Raw genomic sequence first — 18,939 nt, 5'->3', positions numbered from 1 at the left:
GGAACCATCGAGAGGTGGTGCAGAGACTGTGGCCCATGCAACCTAAGAAGGAGGGACCGTGCCAGCCAGAAGACTCCCCTGCGGTCCATCATCACCAGACAGCCGTTGGAACTGGTAGCCTTGGATCATGTAAAACTGACCCCAAGCAGAAGTGGCTACGTCTACGCGTTAACCATCGTGGATCACTACTCCCGGTTCTTGGTTGTCGTCCCCGTCAAGGACTTAACGGCTCACACAGCAGCTAGAGCCTTCCAGCAGCACTTCTGCCGTCCGCACGGATACCCGGAGCAGGTGCTGACGGACCAGGGGCCTGCCTTTGAAGCGGAGGTCTTCCAGGAGTTCTGCACCCTGTATGGCTGCCGGAAGATAAGAACAACACCCTATCACCCGCAAACTAATGGACTTTGTGAGAAAATGAAACAGGTGGTGATAGATCTTCTGAAAACATTGCCCCTGGAGGAACGCAGTCTGTGGCCTGAGAAGCTGCCCGACCTGGTGGACCTATACAACCACATCCCTGTAGGTTCCACCAACTGTACCCCGGCTTACCTGATGAGGGCAAGACCTGGTAAGCTTCCTGTCGATCTGGAGATGGGAGTCCTGACACCTGAGGACACTTCACCAGAAGCAGACTGGGACACAGAGAGGCAGCAGCAGTACCAAAAAGTACAGGAGAGCGTGGAGCGTAGTCTCTGTCAAGCTAGGGAAAGACAAGAGAAAACTTACAACCAGTATGCTCCCGCTGTTCCCCTGGTGCCCGGAGAGCAGGTCTTGAAGAGGAAAAGACGGCTCCACAAGTTGGACGACCAGTGGGAGAAGGACCCGTACACCGTACTGCCCTCAAGCCACGATAACCCAAAGGTCTGTACAATCAGTAAAGACGGAGGGGAAACCACAGCCATTGTATCCCGGGATCACCTAAAGAAGTGTCCTGAACAGCTACGGAACCCTGAAGAGGAACAAGAGGACCCTCGACCCGTAGAGGGAAGGGAAGATATGGTTAGTACTGTGCTCGGAGACTTCCCTCGGTCTTGGACTCAAGTCAATGGTGCTGTTGTGGTACCCGTCCTCACGTTCCTCCAACCAGCATCCCAAGTGCCTATGGAGACACAGGTAGAGCGGGAAGAACAGCCGGTCCAGGAGGCAGAAGGCCCCACACAAGCAGACCAGGAAAATCAACCCTCTGCTTATAGTGAGCCTGCCATACCCCTAGTGACCCAAAGAGTCCGTAGACGGCTGCCCAGTTTACCCTTGACAGCTCCTATACCCTGTAGCTCACGACCAGTCAACCAGCTCCGTAGGTCCACTAGGGTCACTAGAGGCCAGTTGCCCATACGGTGGAGGATCTAAATGTTCAAGCTGTTTTATTAATGTTTACCTGTTTATTGTTGCTTGTGTATAAATATGTGTTTCTAGTTATTTATAGGAGTCTTTGGTGGATTTACCGGGAATCCTTTGTGCATATAGTTGGAGCGTAACCCAGGACGGACTAAAAGACTGTTAAGGACTCGGGGCAGGACAGACCCCTACCTGGTTACGTCTCCCTGTGTTGGTGACATGGACACCCTTGTTTTCCTCAAAAGTTACACCCGGTTGCGGACACGCCGTGACCATCCTAATGTGTTTTTCTTTATTGTACTGTTTCTGTTTTTACTTGTTATGTTTTACAAAAATATGTTTAGTCCCGGAGTACTAAATTTCACTAGGGGGGAATGTGGCACCCCAGGGGTCTGGTCTCCACAGTAATAGCAATGTTATGTCTGAGAGCAGGTGGGAGGTCTCTTGGTCAGGAATCCTATGCATGCCACACCTCCTGCCCAGTCCTGGGAGGGGAAGAACTTCCCCTATATAAAACTGGGGCTGAGGCAGGGTTAGAGAGAAGAGAAGAGAAGAGTAGAGAGAGAAGAGGAGAAGCAGCTATAGGAAAGAGAGATCAGGAGCTCTGAGGAAGTCGTGCTAAAAGGAATCAGGGGCTGGCAGCTGAAGAGCTCGCCCTGATTGAAGAGATACCACCGGACCCGGAGTCCGAGGCTGTGGGGACTAACCCTGACCCAGCAGCAGAACCCGACCGGCAGGGGATTTCAGGTCCTCTGGCCAAGAAACCCGAAGGCACGGTCACACGCGTGGGACCAGCACCGCCATCGTGGAGCGGAAGCCACTAGAAGGCCCCGAGTCACCGGCCATACGGATGAGCACCACACGGTAGACTCAGGGACGTGGGCTACCTTTACCCGCCTCTAGCAAGGTAGCCAGAAGAGTACAATTAGTTGGGGAGGCCTACAACTCCGCCTGGCCAAGGGGGATCCCATCTGCTCAAGGACTGACCAGGCCCCGACCGCTAGCCAGTACTCCGGGAGGGTCTATCTTTGTCACCAGTAAAGACCCTGAACTACACCGCATCGTCTCTGAGTGGTTCCTGCTACCCTCATCATCCACGTCTGCTGCCCTGAGGCCATACCCCTCCCGTTGGGGGTTATACCATCCACGCTGCACCATCCTTCCACCGGCCTCAGCGGTCTGCCCTGCAGCGGCAGCTCCATAGCTGCATTCAACGGGTGGCGTAGTCGTCCTACATCTACTGCTAATATACCGCCACTTAGTCTGACTCCCTGGGCACGGACCGGGTCACCGCCACGAGACTACTACCCCTATCAGATCCGGCTCCGGGTAGGCTCCCGCGTGCGCAACGCTGCGCGACTCAGGCCCAGGGGCGCGTCACATGTCTCTTCCAAGGGGCATTTAAACCGTCGTATTAAGCTTCTGCGACCTGCACGTCTCTTCCAAGGGGCATTTAAACTTACTTTGTAAGCTATTTCGACCTCCACCTCTCTTCCAAGGAGCATTTAAACCGTCTTGTTAAGCTACTGCGACCTGCATGTCTCTTCCAAGGGGCATTTGAACCGTCTTTTTAAGCTGCTGCGACCTGCATGTCTCTTCCAAGGGGCATTTATACCGTCTTGTTAAACAACTGCGAACTGCACGTCTCTTCCAAGGGGCATTTAAACAGTCTTGTTAAGCTACTGTGACCTGCACGTCTCTTCCAAGGGGCATTTAAACCGTCTTGTTAAGCTACTGCGACCTGCACGTCTCTTCCAAGGGGCATTTAAACCGTCTTGTTATGCTACTGTAATCTCCACCACTTTTCCAAGGGGCATTTAAACCGTCTTGTTAAGCTACTGCGACCTGCAAGCCTATTCCAAGGGGCATTTAAACCGTCTTGTTAAACAACTGCGAACTGCACGTCTCTTCCAAGGGGCATTTAAACAGTCTTGTTAAGCTACTGTGACCTGCACGTCTCTTCCAAGGTTCATTTAAACCGTCTTGTTAAGCTACTGCGACCTCCACCTCTCTTCCAAGGGGCATTTCAACCGTCTTGTTAAGCTACTGCGACCTGCACGTCTCTTCCAAGGGGCATTTAAACCGTCTTTTTAAGCTGCTGCGACCTGCACGTCTCTTCCAAGGGGCATTTAAACCATCTTGTTAAGCTGCTGCGACCTGCATGTCTTTTCCAAGGGGCATTTAAACTGTTTTGTTAAGCTACTGCGACCTGCACGTCTCTCCCAAGGGGCATTTAAACCGTCTTGTTAAGCTACTGTAATCTCCACCACTTTTTCAAGCGGCATTTCAACTGTCTTGTTAAGCTACTGCGACCTGCACGTCTCTTCCAAGGTGCATTTGCACCGTCTTGTTAAGCTACTGCGACCTGCATGTCTCTAGCAAGGGGCATTTAAACAGTCATGTTAAGCTTCTGCGACCTGCACATCTCTTCCAAGTGGCATTTGAACCGTCTTTTTAAGCTGCTGAGACCTGCATGTCTCTTCCAAGGGGCATTTAAACCATCTTGTTAAGCTACTGCGACCTGCATGTCTCTTCCAAGGGGCATTTGAACCGTCTTTTTAAGCTGCTGAGACCTGCAAGCCTATTCCAAGGGGCATTTAAACCGTCTTGTTAAGCTACTGCGACCTGCATGTCTCTTCCAAGGGGCATTTAAACCATCTTGTTAAACAACTGCGACCTGCACGTCTCTTCCAAGGGGCATTTAAACCGTCTTGTTAAGCTACTGCGACCTGCAAGCCTATTCCAAGGGGCATTTAAACCGTCTTGTTAAGCTACTGCGACCTGCACGTCTCTTCCAAGGGGCATTTAAACCGTCTTGTTAAGCTACTGCGACCTGCACGTCTCTTCCAAGGGGCATTTAAACCGTCTTGTTAAGCTACTGCGACCTGCACGTCTCTTCCAAGGGGCATTTAAACTGTCTTGTTAAGCTACTGCGTCCTGCATGTCTCTAACAAGGGGCATTTAAACTGTCTTGTTAAGCTACTGAGACCTGCACGTCTCTTCCAAGGGGTCGTTTAAACCATCTTGTTAAGCTTCTGCGACCTCCACCGCTCTTCCAAGGGGCATTTAAATCGTCTTGCTAAGCTACTGCGACCTGCACGTCTCTTCCAAGGGGCATTTAAGCCGTGTTGTTAAGCTACTGCGACCTGCACGTCTCTTCCAAGGGGCATTTAAACCGTCTTGTTAAGCTACTGCAACCTCCACCGCTCTTCCAAGGGGCATTTAAACCATCTTGCTAACCTACTGCGACCTGCACATCTTTTCCAAGGGTCATTTAAACCGTCTTGGTAAGCTACTGCGACCTGCAAGCCTTTTCTAACGTGCATTTAAATCCTCTTGTTCAGCTACTGCGACCTGCACGTCTCTTTCAAGGGGCATTTAAACTGTCTTGTTAAGCTACTGCGACCTGCACGTCTCTTCCAAGGGGCATTTAAACTGTCTTGTTAAGCTACTGCGACCTCCACCTCTCTTCCAAGGGGCATTTCAACCGTCTTTTTAAGCTACTGCGACCTGCACATCTCTTCCAAGGGGCATTTAAACCGTCTTGTTAAGCTACTGCGACCTGCACGTCTCTTTCAAGGGGCATTTAAACTGTCTTGTTAAGCTACTGCGACCTGCACGTCTCTTCCAAGGGGCATTTAAACTGTATTGTTAAGCTACTGCGACCTCCACCTCTCTTCCATGGGGCATTTCAACCATCTTGTTAAGCTACTGCGACCTGCACATCTCTTCCAAAGGGACATTTAAACTGTCTTGTTTAGCTACTGCAACATCCACCGCTCTTCCAACGGGCATTTAAACCATCTTGTTAAGCTACTGCGACTTGCACGTCTCTTCCAAGGGGCATTTAAACTGTGTTTTTAGGCTACTGTAACCTCCACCACTTTTCCAAGGGACATTTAAACTGTTTTGTTAAGCTACTGTGAACTGCACGCCTCTTCCAAGGGGCATTTAAACCGTCTTGTTAAGCTACTGCGACCTGCATGTCTCTTCCAAGGGGCCTTTAAACCGTCTTGGTAAGCTACTGCGACCTGCATTTCTCTTCCAAGGGGCATTTAAACCATCTTGTTAAGCTTCTGCGACCTCCACCGCTCTTCCAAGGGGCATTTAAATTGTCTTGTTAAGCTACTGCGACCTGCAAGCCTATTCCAAGGGGCATTTAAACCCTCTTGTTAAGCTACTGCGACCTGCACGTCTCTTCCAAGGTGCATTTAAACCGTCTTGTTAAGCTACTGCGACCTCCACCGCTCTTCCAAGGGGCATTTAAACCATCTTGCTAACCTACTGCGACCTGCACGTCTTTTCCAAGGGTCATTTAAACCGTCTTGGTAAGCTACTGCGACCTGCAAGCCTTTTCTAACGGGCATTTAAATCCTCTTGTTAAGCTACTGCGACCTGCACATCTCTTGAAAGGGGCCTTTAATCCGTCTTGTTAAGCTACTGCGACCTGCACGTCTCTTTCAAGGGGCATTTAAACTGTCTTGTTAAGCTACTGCGACCTGCACGTCTCTTCCAAGGTGCATTTACACCGTCTTGTTAAGCTACTGCGACCTGCATGTCTCTAGCAAGGGGCATTTAAACAGTCTTGTTAAGCTTCTGCGACCTGCACATCTCTTCCAAGGGGCATTTGAACCGTCTTTTTAAGCTGCTGAGACCTGCATGTTTCTTCCAAGGGGCATTTAAACCATCTTGTTAAGCTACTGCGACCTGCATGTCTCTTCCAAGGGGCATTTGAACCGTCTTTTTAAGCTGCTGAGACCTGCAAGCCTATTCCAAGGGGCATTTAAACCGTCTTGTTAAGCTACTGCGACCTGCATGTCTCTTCCAAGGGGCATTTAAACCATCTTGTTAAACAACTGCGACCTGCACGTCTCTTCCAAGGGGCATTTAAACCGTCTTGTTAAGCTACTGCGACCTGCAAGCCTATTCCAAGGGGCATTTAAACCGTCTTGTTAAGCTACTGCGACCTCCACGTCTCTTCCAAGGGGCATTTAAACCGTCTTGTTAAGCTACTGCGACCTGCACGTCTCTTCCAAGGGGCATTTGAACCGTCTTTTTAAGCTGCTGCGACCTGCATGTCTCTTCCAAGGGGCATTTATACCGTCTTGTTAAACAACTGCGAACTGCACGTCTCTTCCAAGGGGCATTTAAACAGTCTTGTTAAGCTACTGTGACCTGCACGTCTCTTCCAAGGGGCATTTAAACCGTCTTGTTAAGCTACTGCGACCTGCACGTCTCTTCCAAGGGGCATTTAAACCGTCTTGTTATGCTACTGTAATCTCCACCACTTTTCCAAGGGGCATTTAAACCGTCTTGTTAAGCTACTGCGACCTGCAAGCCTATTCCAAGGGGCATTTAAACCGTCTTGTTAAACAACTGCGAACTGCACGTCTCTTCCAAGGGGCATTTAAACAGTCTTGTTAAGCTACTGTGACCTGCACGTCTCTTCCAAGGGGCATTTAAACCGTCTTGTTAAGCTACTGCGACCTCCACCTCTCTTCCAAGGGGCATTTCAACCGTCTTGTTAAGCTACTGCGACCTGCACGTCTCTTCCAAGGGGCATTTAAACCGTCTTTTTAAGCTGCTGCGACCTGCACGTCTCTTCCAAGGGGCATTTAAACCGTCTTGTTAAGCTGCTGCGACCTGCACGTCTTTTCCAAGGGGCATTTAAACTGTTTTGTTAAGCTACTGCGACCTGCACGTCTCTCCCAAGGGGCATTTAAACCGTCTTGTTAAGCTACTGTAATCTCCACCACTTTTTCAAGGGGCATTTCAACTGTCTTGTTAAGCTACTGCGACCTGCACGTCTCTTCCAAGGTGCATTTACACCGTCTTGTTAAGCTACTGCGACCTTCATGTCTCTAGCAAGGGGCATTTAAACAGTCTTGTTAAGCTTCTGCGACCTGCACATCTCTTCCAAGGGGCATTTGAACCGTCTTTTTAAGCTGCTGAGACCTGCATGTCTCTTCCAAGGGGCATTTAAACCATCTTGTTAAGCTACTGCGACCTGCATGTCTCTTCCAAGGGGCATTTGAACCGTCTTTTTAAGCTGCTGAGACCTGCAAGCCTATTCCAAGGGGCATTTAAACCGTCTTGTTAAGCTACTGCGACCTGCATGTCTCTTCCAAGGGGCATTTAAACCATCTTGTTAAACAACTGCGACCTGCACGTCTCTTCCAAGGGGCATTTAAACCGTCTTGTTAAGCTACTGCGACCTGCAAGCCTATTCCAAGGGGCATTTAAACCGTCTTGTTAAGCTACTGCGACCTGCACGTCTCTTCCAAGGGGCATTTAAACCGTCTTGTTAAGCTACTGCGACCTGCACGTCTCTTCCAAGGGGCATTTAAACCGTCTTGTTAAGCTACTGCGACCTGCACGTCTCTTCCAAGCGGCATTTAATCTGTCTTGTTAAGCTACTGCGTCCTGCATGTCTCTAACAAGGGGCATTTAAACTGTCTTGTTAAGCTACTGAGACCTGCACGTCTCTTCCAAGGGGTCGTTTAAACCATCTTGTTAAGCTACTGCGACCTGCACGTCTCTTCCAAGGGGTCGTTTAAACCATCTTGTTAAGCTTCTGCGACCTCCACCGCTCTTCCAAGGGGCATTTAAATCGTCTTGCTAAGCTACTGCGACCTGCACGTCTCTTCCAAGGGGCATTTAAGCCGTGTTGTTAAGCTACTGCGACCTGCACGTCTCTTCCAAGGGGCATTTAAACCGTCTTGTTAAGCTACTGCAACCTCCACCGCTCTTCCAAGGGGCATTTAAACCATCTTGCTAACCTACTGCGACCTGCACGTCTTTTCCAAGGGTCATTTAAACCGTCTTGGTAAGCTACTGCGACCTGCAAGCCTTTTCTAACGGGCATTTAAATCCTCTTGTTAAGCTACTGCGACCTGCACGTCTCTTTCAAGGGGCATTTAAACTGTCTTGTTAAGCTACTGCGACCTGCACGTCTCTTCCAAGGGGCATTTAAACTGTCTTGTTAAGCTACTGCGACCTCCACCTCTCTTCCAAGGGGCATTTCAACCGTCTTTTTAAGCTACTGCGACCTGCACGTCTCTTCCAAGGGGCATTTAAACCGTCTTGTTAAGCTACTGCGACCTGCACGTCTCTTTCAAGGGGCATTTAAACTGTCTTGTTAAGCTACTGCGACCTGCACGTCTCTTCCAAGGGGCATTTAAACTGTCTTGTTAAGCTACTGCGACCTCCACCTCTCTTCCATGGGGCATTTCAACCGTCTTGTTAAGCTACTGCGACCTGCACATCTCTTCCAAAGGGACATTTAAACTGTCTTGTTTAGCTACTGCAACATTCACCGCTCTTCCAACGGGCATTTAAACCATCTTGTTAAGCTACTGCGACTTGCACGTCTCTTCCAAGGGGCATTTAAACTGTGTTTTTAGGCTACTGTAACCTCCACCACTTTTCCAAGGGACATTTAAACCGTTTTGTTAAGCTACTGTGAACTGCACGCCTCTTCCAAGGGGCATTTAAACCGTCTTGTTAAGCTACTGCGACCTGCATGTCTGTTCCAAGGGGCCTTTAAACCGTCTTGGTAAGCTACTGCGACCTGCATTTCTCTTCCAAGGGGCATTTAAACCATCTTGTTAAGCTTCTGCGACCTCCACCGCTCTTCCAAGGGGCATTTAAATTGTCTTGTTAAGCTACTGCGACCTGCAAGCCTATTCCAAGGGGCATTTAAACCCTCATGTTAAGCTACTGCGACCTGCACGTCTCTTCCAAGGGGCATTTAAACCGTCTTGTTAAGCTACTGCGACCTCCACCGCTCTTCCAAGGGGCATTTAAACCATCTTGCTAACCTACTGCGACCTGCACGTCTTTTCCAAGGGTCATTTAAACCGTCTTGGTAAGCTACTGCGACCTGCAAGCCTTTTCTAACGGGCATTTAAATCCTCTTGTTAAGCTACTGCGACCTGCACATCTCTTGAAAGGGGCCTTTAATCCGTCTTGTTAAGCTACTGCGACCTGCTCGTCTCTTTCAAGGGGCATTTAAACTGTCTTGTTAAGCTACTGCGACCTGCACGTCTCTTCCAAGGTGCATTTACACCGTCTTGTTAAGCTACTGCGACCTGCATGTCTCTAGCAAGGGGCATTTAAACAGTCTTGTTAAGCTTCTGCGACCTGCACATCTCTTCCAAGGGGCATTTGAACCGTCTTTTTAAGCTGCTGAGACCTGCATGTTTCTTCCAAGGGGCATTTAAACCATCTTGTTAAGCTACTGCGACCTGCATGTCTCTTCCAAGGGGCATTTGAACCGTCTTTTCAAGCTGCTGAGACCTGCAAGCCTATTCCAAGGGGCATTTAAACCGTCTTGTTAAGCTACTGCGACCTGCATGTCTCTTCCAAGGGGCATTTAAACCATCTTGTTAAACAACTGCGACCTGCACGTCTCTTCCAAGGGGCATTTAAACCGTCTTGTTAAGCTACTGCGACCTGCAAGCCTATTCCAAGGGGCATTTAAACCGTCTTGTTAAGCTACTGCGACCTCCACGTCTCTTCCAAGGGGCATTTAAACCGTCTTGTTAAGCTACTGCGACCTGCACGTCTCTTCCAAGGGGCATTTAAACCGTCTTGTTAAGCTACTGCGACCTGCACGTCTCTTCCAAGGGGCATTTAAACTGTCTTGTTAAGCTACTGCGTCCTGCATGTCTCTAACAAGGGGCATTTAAACTGTCTTGTTAAGCTACTGAGACCTGCACGTCTCTTCCAAGGGGTCGTTTAAACCATCTTGTTAAGCAACTGCGACCTGCACGTCTCTTCCAAGGGGTCGTTTAAACCATCTTGTTAAGGCTCTGCGACCTTCACCGCTCTTCCAAGGGGCATTTAAATCGTCTTGCTAAGATACTGCGACCTGCACGTCTCTTCCAAGGGGCATTTAAGCCGTGTTGTTAAGCTACTGCGACCTGCACGTCTCTTCCAAGGGGCATTTAAACCGTCTTGTTAAGCTACTGCAACCTCCACCGCTCTTCCAAGGGGCATTTAAACCATCTTGCTAACCTACTGCGACCTGCACGTCTTTTCCAAGGGTCATTTAAACCGTCTTGGTAAGCTACTGCGACCTGCAAGCCTTTTCTAACGGGCATTTAAATCCTCTTGTTAAGCTACTGCGACCTGCACGTCTCTTTCAAGGGGCATTTAAACTGTCTTGTTAAGCTACTGCGACCTGCACGTCTCTTCCAAGGGGCATTTAAACTGTCTTGTTAAGCTACTGCGACCTCCACCTCTCTTCCAAGGGGCATTTCAACAGTCTTTTTAAGCTACTGCGACCTGCACTTCTCTTCCAAGGGGCATTTAAACCGTCTTGTTAAGCTACTGCGACCTGCACGTCTCTTTCAAGGGGCATTTAAACTGTCTTGTTAAGCTACTGCGACCTCCACCTCTCTTCCATGGGGCATTTCAACCGTCTTGTTAAGCTACTGCGACCTGCACATCTCTTCCAAAGGGACATTTAAACTGTCTTGTTTAGCTACTGCAACATCCACCGCTCTTCCAACGGGCATTTAAACCATCTTGTTAAGCTACTGCGACTTGCACGTCTCTTCCAAGGGGCATTTAAACTGTGTTTTTAGGCTACTGTAACCTCCACCACTTTTCCAAGGGACATTTAAACCGTTTTGTTAAGCTACTGTGAACTGCACGCCTCTTCCAAGGGGCATTTAAACCGTCTTGTTAAGCTACTGCGACCTGCATGTCTCTTCCAAGGGGCCTTTAAACCGTCTTGGTAAGCTACTGCGACCTGCATTTCTCTTCCAAGGGGCATTTAAACCATCTTGTTAAGCTTCTGCGACCTCCACCGCTCTTCCAAGGGGCATTTAAATTGTCTTGTTAAGCTACTGCGACCTGCAAGCCTATTCCAAGGGGCATTTAAACCCTCTTGTTAAGCTACTGCGACCTGCACGTCTCTTCCAAGATGCATTTAAACCGTCTTGTTAAGCTACTGCGACCTCCACCGCTCTTCCAAGGGGCATTTAAACCATCTTGCTAACCTACTGCCACCTGCACGTCTTTTCCAAGGGTCATTTAAACCGTCTTGGTAAGCTACTGCGACCTGCAAGCCTTTTCTAACGGGCATTTAAATCCTCTTGTTAAGCTACTGCGACCTGCACATCTCTTGAAAGGGGCCTTTAATCCGTCTTGTTAAGCTACTGCGACCTGCACGTCTCTTTCAAGGGGCATTTAAACTGTCTTGTTAAGCTACTGCGACCTGCACGTCTCTTCCAAGGTGCATTTACACCGTCTTGTTAAGCTACTGCGACCTGCATGTCTCTAGCAAGGGGCATTTAAACAGTCTTGTTAAGCTTCTGCGACCTGCACATCTCTTCCAAGGGGCATTTGAACCGTCTTTTTAAGCTGCTGAGACCTGCATGTTTCTTCCAAGGGGCATTTAAACCATCTTGTTAAGCTACTGCGACCTGCATGTCTCTTCCAAGGGGCATTTGAACCGTCTTTTTAAGCTGCTGAGACCTGCAAACCTATTCCAAGGGGCATTTAAACCGTCTTGTTAAGCTACTGCGACCTGCATGTCTCTTCCAAGGGGCATTTAAACCATCTTGTTAAACAACTGCGACCTGCACGTCTCTTCCAAGGGGCATTTAAACCGTCTTGTTAAGCTACTGCGACCTGCAAGCCTATTCCAAGGGGCATTTAAACCGTCTTGTTAAGCTACTGCGACCTCCACGTCTCTTCCAAGGGGCATTTAAACCGTCTTGTTAAGCTACTGCGACCTGCACGTCTCTTCCAAGGGGCATTTAAACCGTCTTGTTAAGCTAGTGCGACCTGCACGTCTCTTCCAAGGGGCATTTAAACTGTCTTGTTAAGCTACTGCGTCCTGCATGTCTCTAACAAGGGGCATTTAAACTGTCTTGTTAAGCTACTGAGACCTGCACGTCTCTTCCAAGGGGTCGTTTAAACCATCTTGTTAAGCTACTGCGACCTGCACGTCTCTTCCAAGGGGTCGTTTAAACCATCTTGTTAAGCTTCTGCGACCTCCACCGCTCTTCCAAGGGGCATTTAAATCGTCTTGCTAAGATACTGCGACCTGCACGTCTCTTCCAAGGGGCATTTAAGCCGTGTTGTTAAGCTACTGCGACCTGCACGTCTCTTCCAAGGGGCATTTAAACCGTCTTGTTAAGCTACTGCAACCTCCACCGCTCTTCCAAGGGGCATTTAAACCATCTTGCTAACCTACTGCGACCTGCACGTCTTTTCCAAGGGTCATTTAAACCGTCTTGGTAAGCAACTGCGACCTGCAAGCCTTTTCTAACGGGCATTTAAATCCTCTTGTTAAGCTACTGCGACCTGCACGTCTCTTTCAAGGGGCATTTAAACTGTCTTGTTAAGCTACTGCGACCTGCACGTCTCTTCCAAGGGGCATTTAAACTGTCTTGTTAAGCTACTGCGACCTCCACCTCTCTTCCAAGGGGCATTTCAACCGTCTTTTTAAGCTACTGCGACCTGCACGTCTCTTCCAAGGGGCATTTAAACCGTCTTGTTAAGCTACTGCGACCTGCACGTCTCTTTCAAGGGGCATTTAAACTGTCTTGTTAAGCTACTGCGACCTGCACGTCTCTTCCAAGGGGCATTTAAACTGTCTTGTTAAGCTACTGCGACCTCCACCTCTCTTCCATGGGGCATTTCAACCGTCTTGTTAAGCTACTGCGACCTGCACATCTCTTCCAAAGGGACATTTAAACTGTCTTGTTTAGCTACTGCAACATCCACCGCTCTTCCAACGGGCATTTAAACCATCTTGTTAAGCTACTGCGACTTGCACGTCTCTTCCAAGGGGCATTTAAACTGTGTTTTTAGGCTACTGTAACCTCCACCACTTTTCCAAGGGACATTTAAACCGTTTTGTTAAGCTACTGTGAACTGCACGCCTCTTCCAAGGGGCATTTAAACCGTCTTGTTAAGCTACTGCGACCTGCATGTCTCTTCCAAGGGGCCTTTAAACCGTCTTGGTAAGCTACTGCGACCTGCATTTCTCTTCCAAGGGGCATTTAAACCATCTTGTTAAGCTTCTGCGACCTCCACCGCTCTTCCAAGGGGCATTTAAATTGTCTTGTTAAGCTACTGCGACCTGCAAGCCTATTCCAAGGGGCATTTAAACCCTCTTGTTAAGCTACTGCGACCTGCACGTCTCTTCCAAGGGGCATTTAAACCGTCTTGTTAAGCTACTGCGACCTCCACCGCTCTTCCAAGGGGCATTTAAACCATCTTGCTAACCTACTGCGACCTGCACGTCTTTTCCAAGGGTCATTTAAACCGTCTTGGTAAGCTACTGCGACCTGCAAGCCTTTTCTAACGGGCATTTAAATCCTCTTGTTAAGCTACTGCGACCTGCACATCTCTTGAAAGGGGCCTTTAATCCGTCTTGTTAAGCTACTGCGACCTGCACGTCTCTTTCAAGGGGCATTTAAACTGTCTTGTTAAGCTATTGCGACCTGCACGTCTCTTCCAAGGGGCATTTAAACTGTCTTGTTAAGCTACTGCGACCTCCACCTCTCTTCCAAGGGGCATTTCAACCGTCTTGTTAAGCTACTGCGACCTGCACGTCTCTTCCAAGGGGCATTTAAACCGTCTTGTTAAGATACTGCGACCTGCACGTCTCTTCCAAAGGGCATTTAAACTGTCTTGTTAAGCTACTGAGACCTCCACCGCTCTTCCAAGGGTCATTTAAACCGTCTTGTTAAGCTATTGCGACATGCACGTCTCTTCCACGGGGCATATAAACCGTCTTGTTAAGCTACTGCGACCTGCACGTCTCTCCCAAGGGGGATTTAAACCATCTTGTTAAGATACTGTAATCTCCACCACTTTTCCAAGGGGCATTTGAACCGTCTTGTTAAGCTACTGCGACCTGCACGTCTCTTCCAAGGGGCATTTAAACCGTCTTGTTAAGCTTCTGCGACCTGCACGTCTCTTCCAAGGGGCATTTAAACTGTCTTGTTAAGCTACTGCGACCTGCAAGCCTATTCCAAGGGGCATTTAAACCGTCTTGTTAAGCTACTGCGACCTGCACGTCTCTTCCAAGGGGCATTTAAACCGTCTTGTTAAGCTACGACTACCTGCAAGTCTCTTCCAAAGGGCATTTAAACCGTCTTGTTAAGCTACTGCGACCTGCACGTCTCTCCCAAGGGGGATGTAAACCATCTTGTTAAGCTACTGTAATCTCCACCACTTTTCCTAGGTGCATTTCAACCGTCTTGTTAAGCTACTGCGACCTGCATGTCTCTTCCAAGGGGCATTTAAACCGTCTTGTTAAGCTACTGCGACCTGCATGTCTCCACCAAGGGGCATTTAAACTGTCTTGTTAAGCTACTGTGACCTGCACGTCTCTTCCAAGGGGCATTTAAACAGTCTTGATAAGCTGCTGCGACCTGCATGTCTCTTCCAAGGGGCATTTAAACCGTCTTGTTAAGCTAGTGCGACCTCCACAGATCTTCCAAGGGGCATTTCAACCGTCTTGGTAAGCTACTGCAACCTGCAAGCCTCGTCCAAGGGGGATTTAAACCGTCTTGGTAAGCTACTGCAACCTGCAATCCTTTTCTAAGGGGCATTTAAACCATCTTGATAAGATACTGTGAGCTGCACGTCTCTTGCAAGGGGCATTTAAACCGTCTTTTTAAGCTACTGCGACCTGCACGTCTCTTCCAAGGTGCATTTAAACCATCTTGGTAAGCTACTGCGACCTGCAAGCCTCTTCCAAGGGGCATTTATACCGTCTTGTTAAGCTACTGCGACAAGCACGTCTTTTCCAAGGGGCATATAAAACATATTGTTAAGCTACTGCGACCTGCACGTTTTTTCCAAGGGGCATTTAAACAGTCTTGTTAAGCTACTGCGACCTCCACCGCTGTTCCAAGGGGCATTTAAACCATCTTGCTAAGCTACTGCGACCTGCACTTCTCTTCCAAGAGGCATGTAAACCGTCTTGGTAAGCTACTGCGACCATCAAGACATTTCTAACGGGCATTTAAACCCTCTTGTTAAGCTACTGCGACCTGCACGTCTCTTGCAAGGGGCATTTAAACTGTCTTGTTAAGCTTCTGCGACCTGCACGTCTCTTTCAAGGGGCATTTAAACTGTCTTGTTAAGATGCTGCGACTTGCAAGTCTCTTCCAAGGGGCATTTAAACTGCCTTGTTAAGCTACTGCGACCTGCATGTGTCTTCCAAGGGGCATTTAAACCATCTTGTTAAGCTTCTGCGACCTCCACCGCTCTTCCAAGGGGCATTTAAATCGTCTTGCTAAGCTACTGCGACCTGCATGCCTATTCCAAGGGGCATTTAAACCCTCTTGTTAAGCTACTGCGACCTGCACGTCTCTTCCAAGGGGCATTTAAGCCGTGTTGTTAAGCTACTGCGACCTGCACGTCTCTTCCAAGGGGCATTTAAACCGTCTTGTTAAGCTACTGCGACCTCCACCGCTCTTACAATGGGCATTTAAACCATCTTGCTAACCTACTGCGACCTGCACGTCTTTTCCAAGGGTCATTTAAACCGTCTTGGTAAGCTACTGCGACCTGCAAGCCGTTTCTAACGGGCATTTAAATCCTCTTGTTAAGCTACTGCGACCTGCACGTCTCTTTCAAGGGGCATTTAAACTGTCTTGTTAAGCTATTGCGACCTGCACTTCTCTTCCAAGGGGCATTTAAACCATCTTGTTAAGCTACTGTAATCTCCACCACTTTTCCAAGGGGTATTTCAACCGTCTTGTTAAGCTACTGCGACCTGCACGTCTCTTCCAAGGGGCATTTAAACCGTCTTGTTAAGCTTCTGCGACCTGCACGTCTCTTCCAAGGGGCATTTAAAATGTCTTGGTAAGCTACTGCGACCTGCAAGCCTATTCCAAGGGGCATTTAAAACGTCTTGTTAAGCTATTGCGACCTCCACCTCTCTTCCATGGGGCATTTCAACCGTCTTGTTAAGCTACTGCGACCTGCACATCTCTTCCAAAGGGCATTTAAACCGTCTTGTTAAGCTACTGCGACCTGCATGTCTCTAGCAAGTGGCATTTAAACCGTCTTGTTAAGCTACTTCGAACTGCACATCTCTTCCAAGGGCATTTAAACAGTCTTGTTAAGCTGCTGCGACCTGCATGTCTCTTCCAAGGGGCATTTAAACCGTCTTGTTAAGCTACTGCGACCTGCACGTGTCTTCCAAGGGGCATTTAAACCGTCTTGGTAAGCTCCTGCGACCTGCAATCCTTTTCTAAGGGGCATTTAAACCATCTTGTTAAGCTACTGCGACCTGCACGTCTCTTGCAAGGGGCATTTAAACCGTCTTTTTAAGCTACTGCGACCTGCACGTCTCTTCCAAGGTGCATTTAAACCGTCTTGTTAAGCTACTGCGACCTGCACGTCTGTTCCAAGGGGCATTTAAACTGTCTTGTTAAGCTACTGCGACCTCCACCTCTCTTCCAAGGGGCATTTAAACCGTCTTGTTAAGCTACTGCGACCTGCATGTCTCTTCCAAGGGGCAATTGAACCGTCTTTTTAAGCTGCTGCGACCTGAATGTCTCTTCCAAGGGGCATTTAAACCGTCTTGTTAAACAACTGCGACCTGCATGTCTCTTCCAAGGGACATTTAAACCGTCTTGTTAAGTTACTGCGACCTGCACGTCTGTTCCAAGGGGCATTTAAACTGTCTTGTTAAGCTACTGCGACCTCCACCTCTCTTCCAAGGGGCATTTAAACCATCTTGTTAAGCTACTGCGACCTGCAAGCCTATTCCAAGGGGCATTTAAACCCTCTTGTTAAGCTACTGCGACCTGCACGTCTCTTCCAAGGGGCATTTAAACCGTCTTGTTAAGCTACTGCGACCTGCAAGCCTATTCCAAGGGGCATTTAAACCCTCTTGTTAAGCTACTGCGACCTGCACGTCTCTTCCAAGGGGCATTTAAACCGTCTTATTAAGCTACTGCGACCTGCACTTCTCTTCCAAGGGGCATTTAAACTGTCTTGTTAAGCTAGTGCGACCTCCACAGCTCTTACAAGTGACATTTAAACCGTCTTGTTAAGCTACTGCGACCTCCAGCGCTCTTCCAAGGGGCATTTAAACCATCTTGCTAAGCTTCTGCGAACTGCACGTCTTTTCCAAGGTGCATTTAAACCGTCTTTGTAAGCTACTACGACCTGTGAGCCTTTTCTAACGGGCATTTAAATACTCTTGTTAAGCTAATGCGACCTGCACGTCTCTTGCAAGGGGCATTTAATCCATCTTGTTAAGCTACTGCGACCTGCACGTCTCTTTCAAGGGGCATTTAAACTGTCTTGTTAAGCTACTGCGACCTGCACGTCTCTTCCAAGGGGCATTTAACCTGTCTTGTTAAGCTACTGCGACCTCCACCTCTCTTCCAAGGGGCATTTCAACCGTCTTGTTAAGCTACTGCGACCTGCACGTCTCTTCCAAAGGGCATTTAAACTGTCTTGTTAAGCTACTGCAACCTCCACCGCTCTTCCAAGGGGCATTTAAACCGTCTTGTTAAGCTACTGCGACCTGCACGTCTCTTCCACGGGGCATATAAACCGTCTTGTTAAGCTACTGCGACCTGCACGTCTCTCCCAAGGGGGATTTAAACCATCTTGTTAAGCTACTGTAATCTCCTCCACTTTTCCAAGGGGCATTTCAACCGTCTTGTTAAGCTACTGCGACCTGCACGTCTCTTCCAAGGGGCATATAAACCGTCTTGTTAAGCTACTGCGACCTGCATGTCTCCACCAAGGGGCATTTAAACTGTCTTGTTAAGCTAGTATGACCTGCCCGTCTCTTCCAAGGGGCATTTAAACAGTCTTGATAAGCTGCTGCGACCTGCATGTCTCTTCCAAGGGGCATTTAAACCGTATTGTTAAGGTAGTGCGACCTCCACAGATCTTCCAAGGGGCATTTCAACCGTCTTGTTAAGCTACTGCGACCTGCACGTCTCTTCCAAGGGCAATTTAAACCGTCTTGTTAAGCTACTGCGACCTCCACCGCTCTTCCAAGGGGCATTTAAACCGTCTTGTTAAGCTACTGCGACCTGCACGTCTCTTCCAAGGGCCATTTAAACCGTCTTGTTTAGCTACTGCGACCTGCACGTCTCTTCCAAGGGCCATTTAAACCATCTTGGTAAGCTACTGCTACCTGCACATCTCTTCCAAGGGCCATTTATACCGTCTTGTTAAGCTACTGCGACCTGCACGTCTCCTCCAAGGGGCATATAAAACATCTTGTTAAGCTACTGCGACCTGCATTTCTTTTCCATGGGGCATTTAAACCGTCTTGTTAAGCTACTGCGACCTCCACCGCTCTTCCAAAGGGTATTTAAAAAATCTTGCTAAGCTACTGCTACCTGCACATCTCTTCCAAGAGGCATTTAATCCGTCTTGGTAAGCTACTGTGACCTGCAAGCCTTTTCTAACGGGCATTTAAACCCTCTTGTTAAGCTACTGCGACCTGCACGTCTCTTGCAAGGGGCCTTTAAACTGTCTTGTTAAGCTACTGCAACCTGCACGTCTCTTCCAAGGGGCATTTAAACCGACTTGTTAAGCTACTGCGACCTGCACGTCTCTTCCAAGGGGCATTTAAACTATCTTGCTGAG

The sequence above is a fragment of the Phyllobates terribilis genome, unplaced genomic scaffold (genome assembly GCF_046119375.1).
Source record: "Phyllobates terribilis strain yellow unplaced genomic scaffold, ASM4611937v1 Scaffold_5__5_contigs__length_657084704, whole genome shotgun sequence".
NCBI classification, from domain to species: Eukaryota; Metazoa; Chordata; class Amphibia; order Anura; family Dendrobatidae; genus Phyllobates; species Phyllobates terribilis.
The sequence above is the reverse complement of the archived record's forward strand: the minus strand, read 5'-3'. Positions refer to the sequence as shown.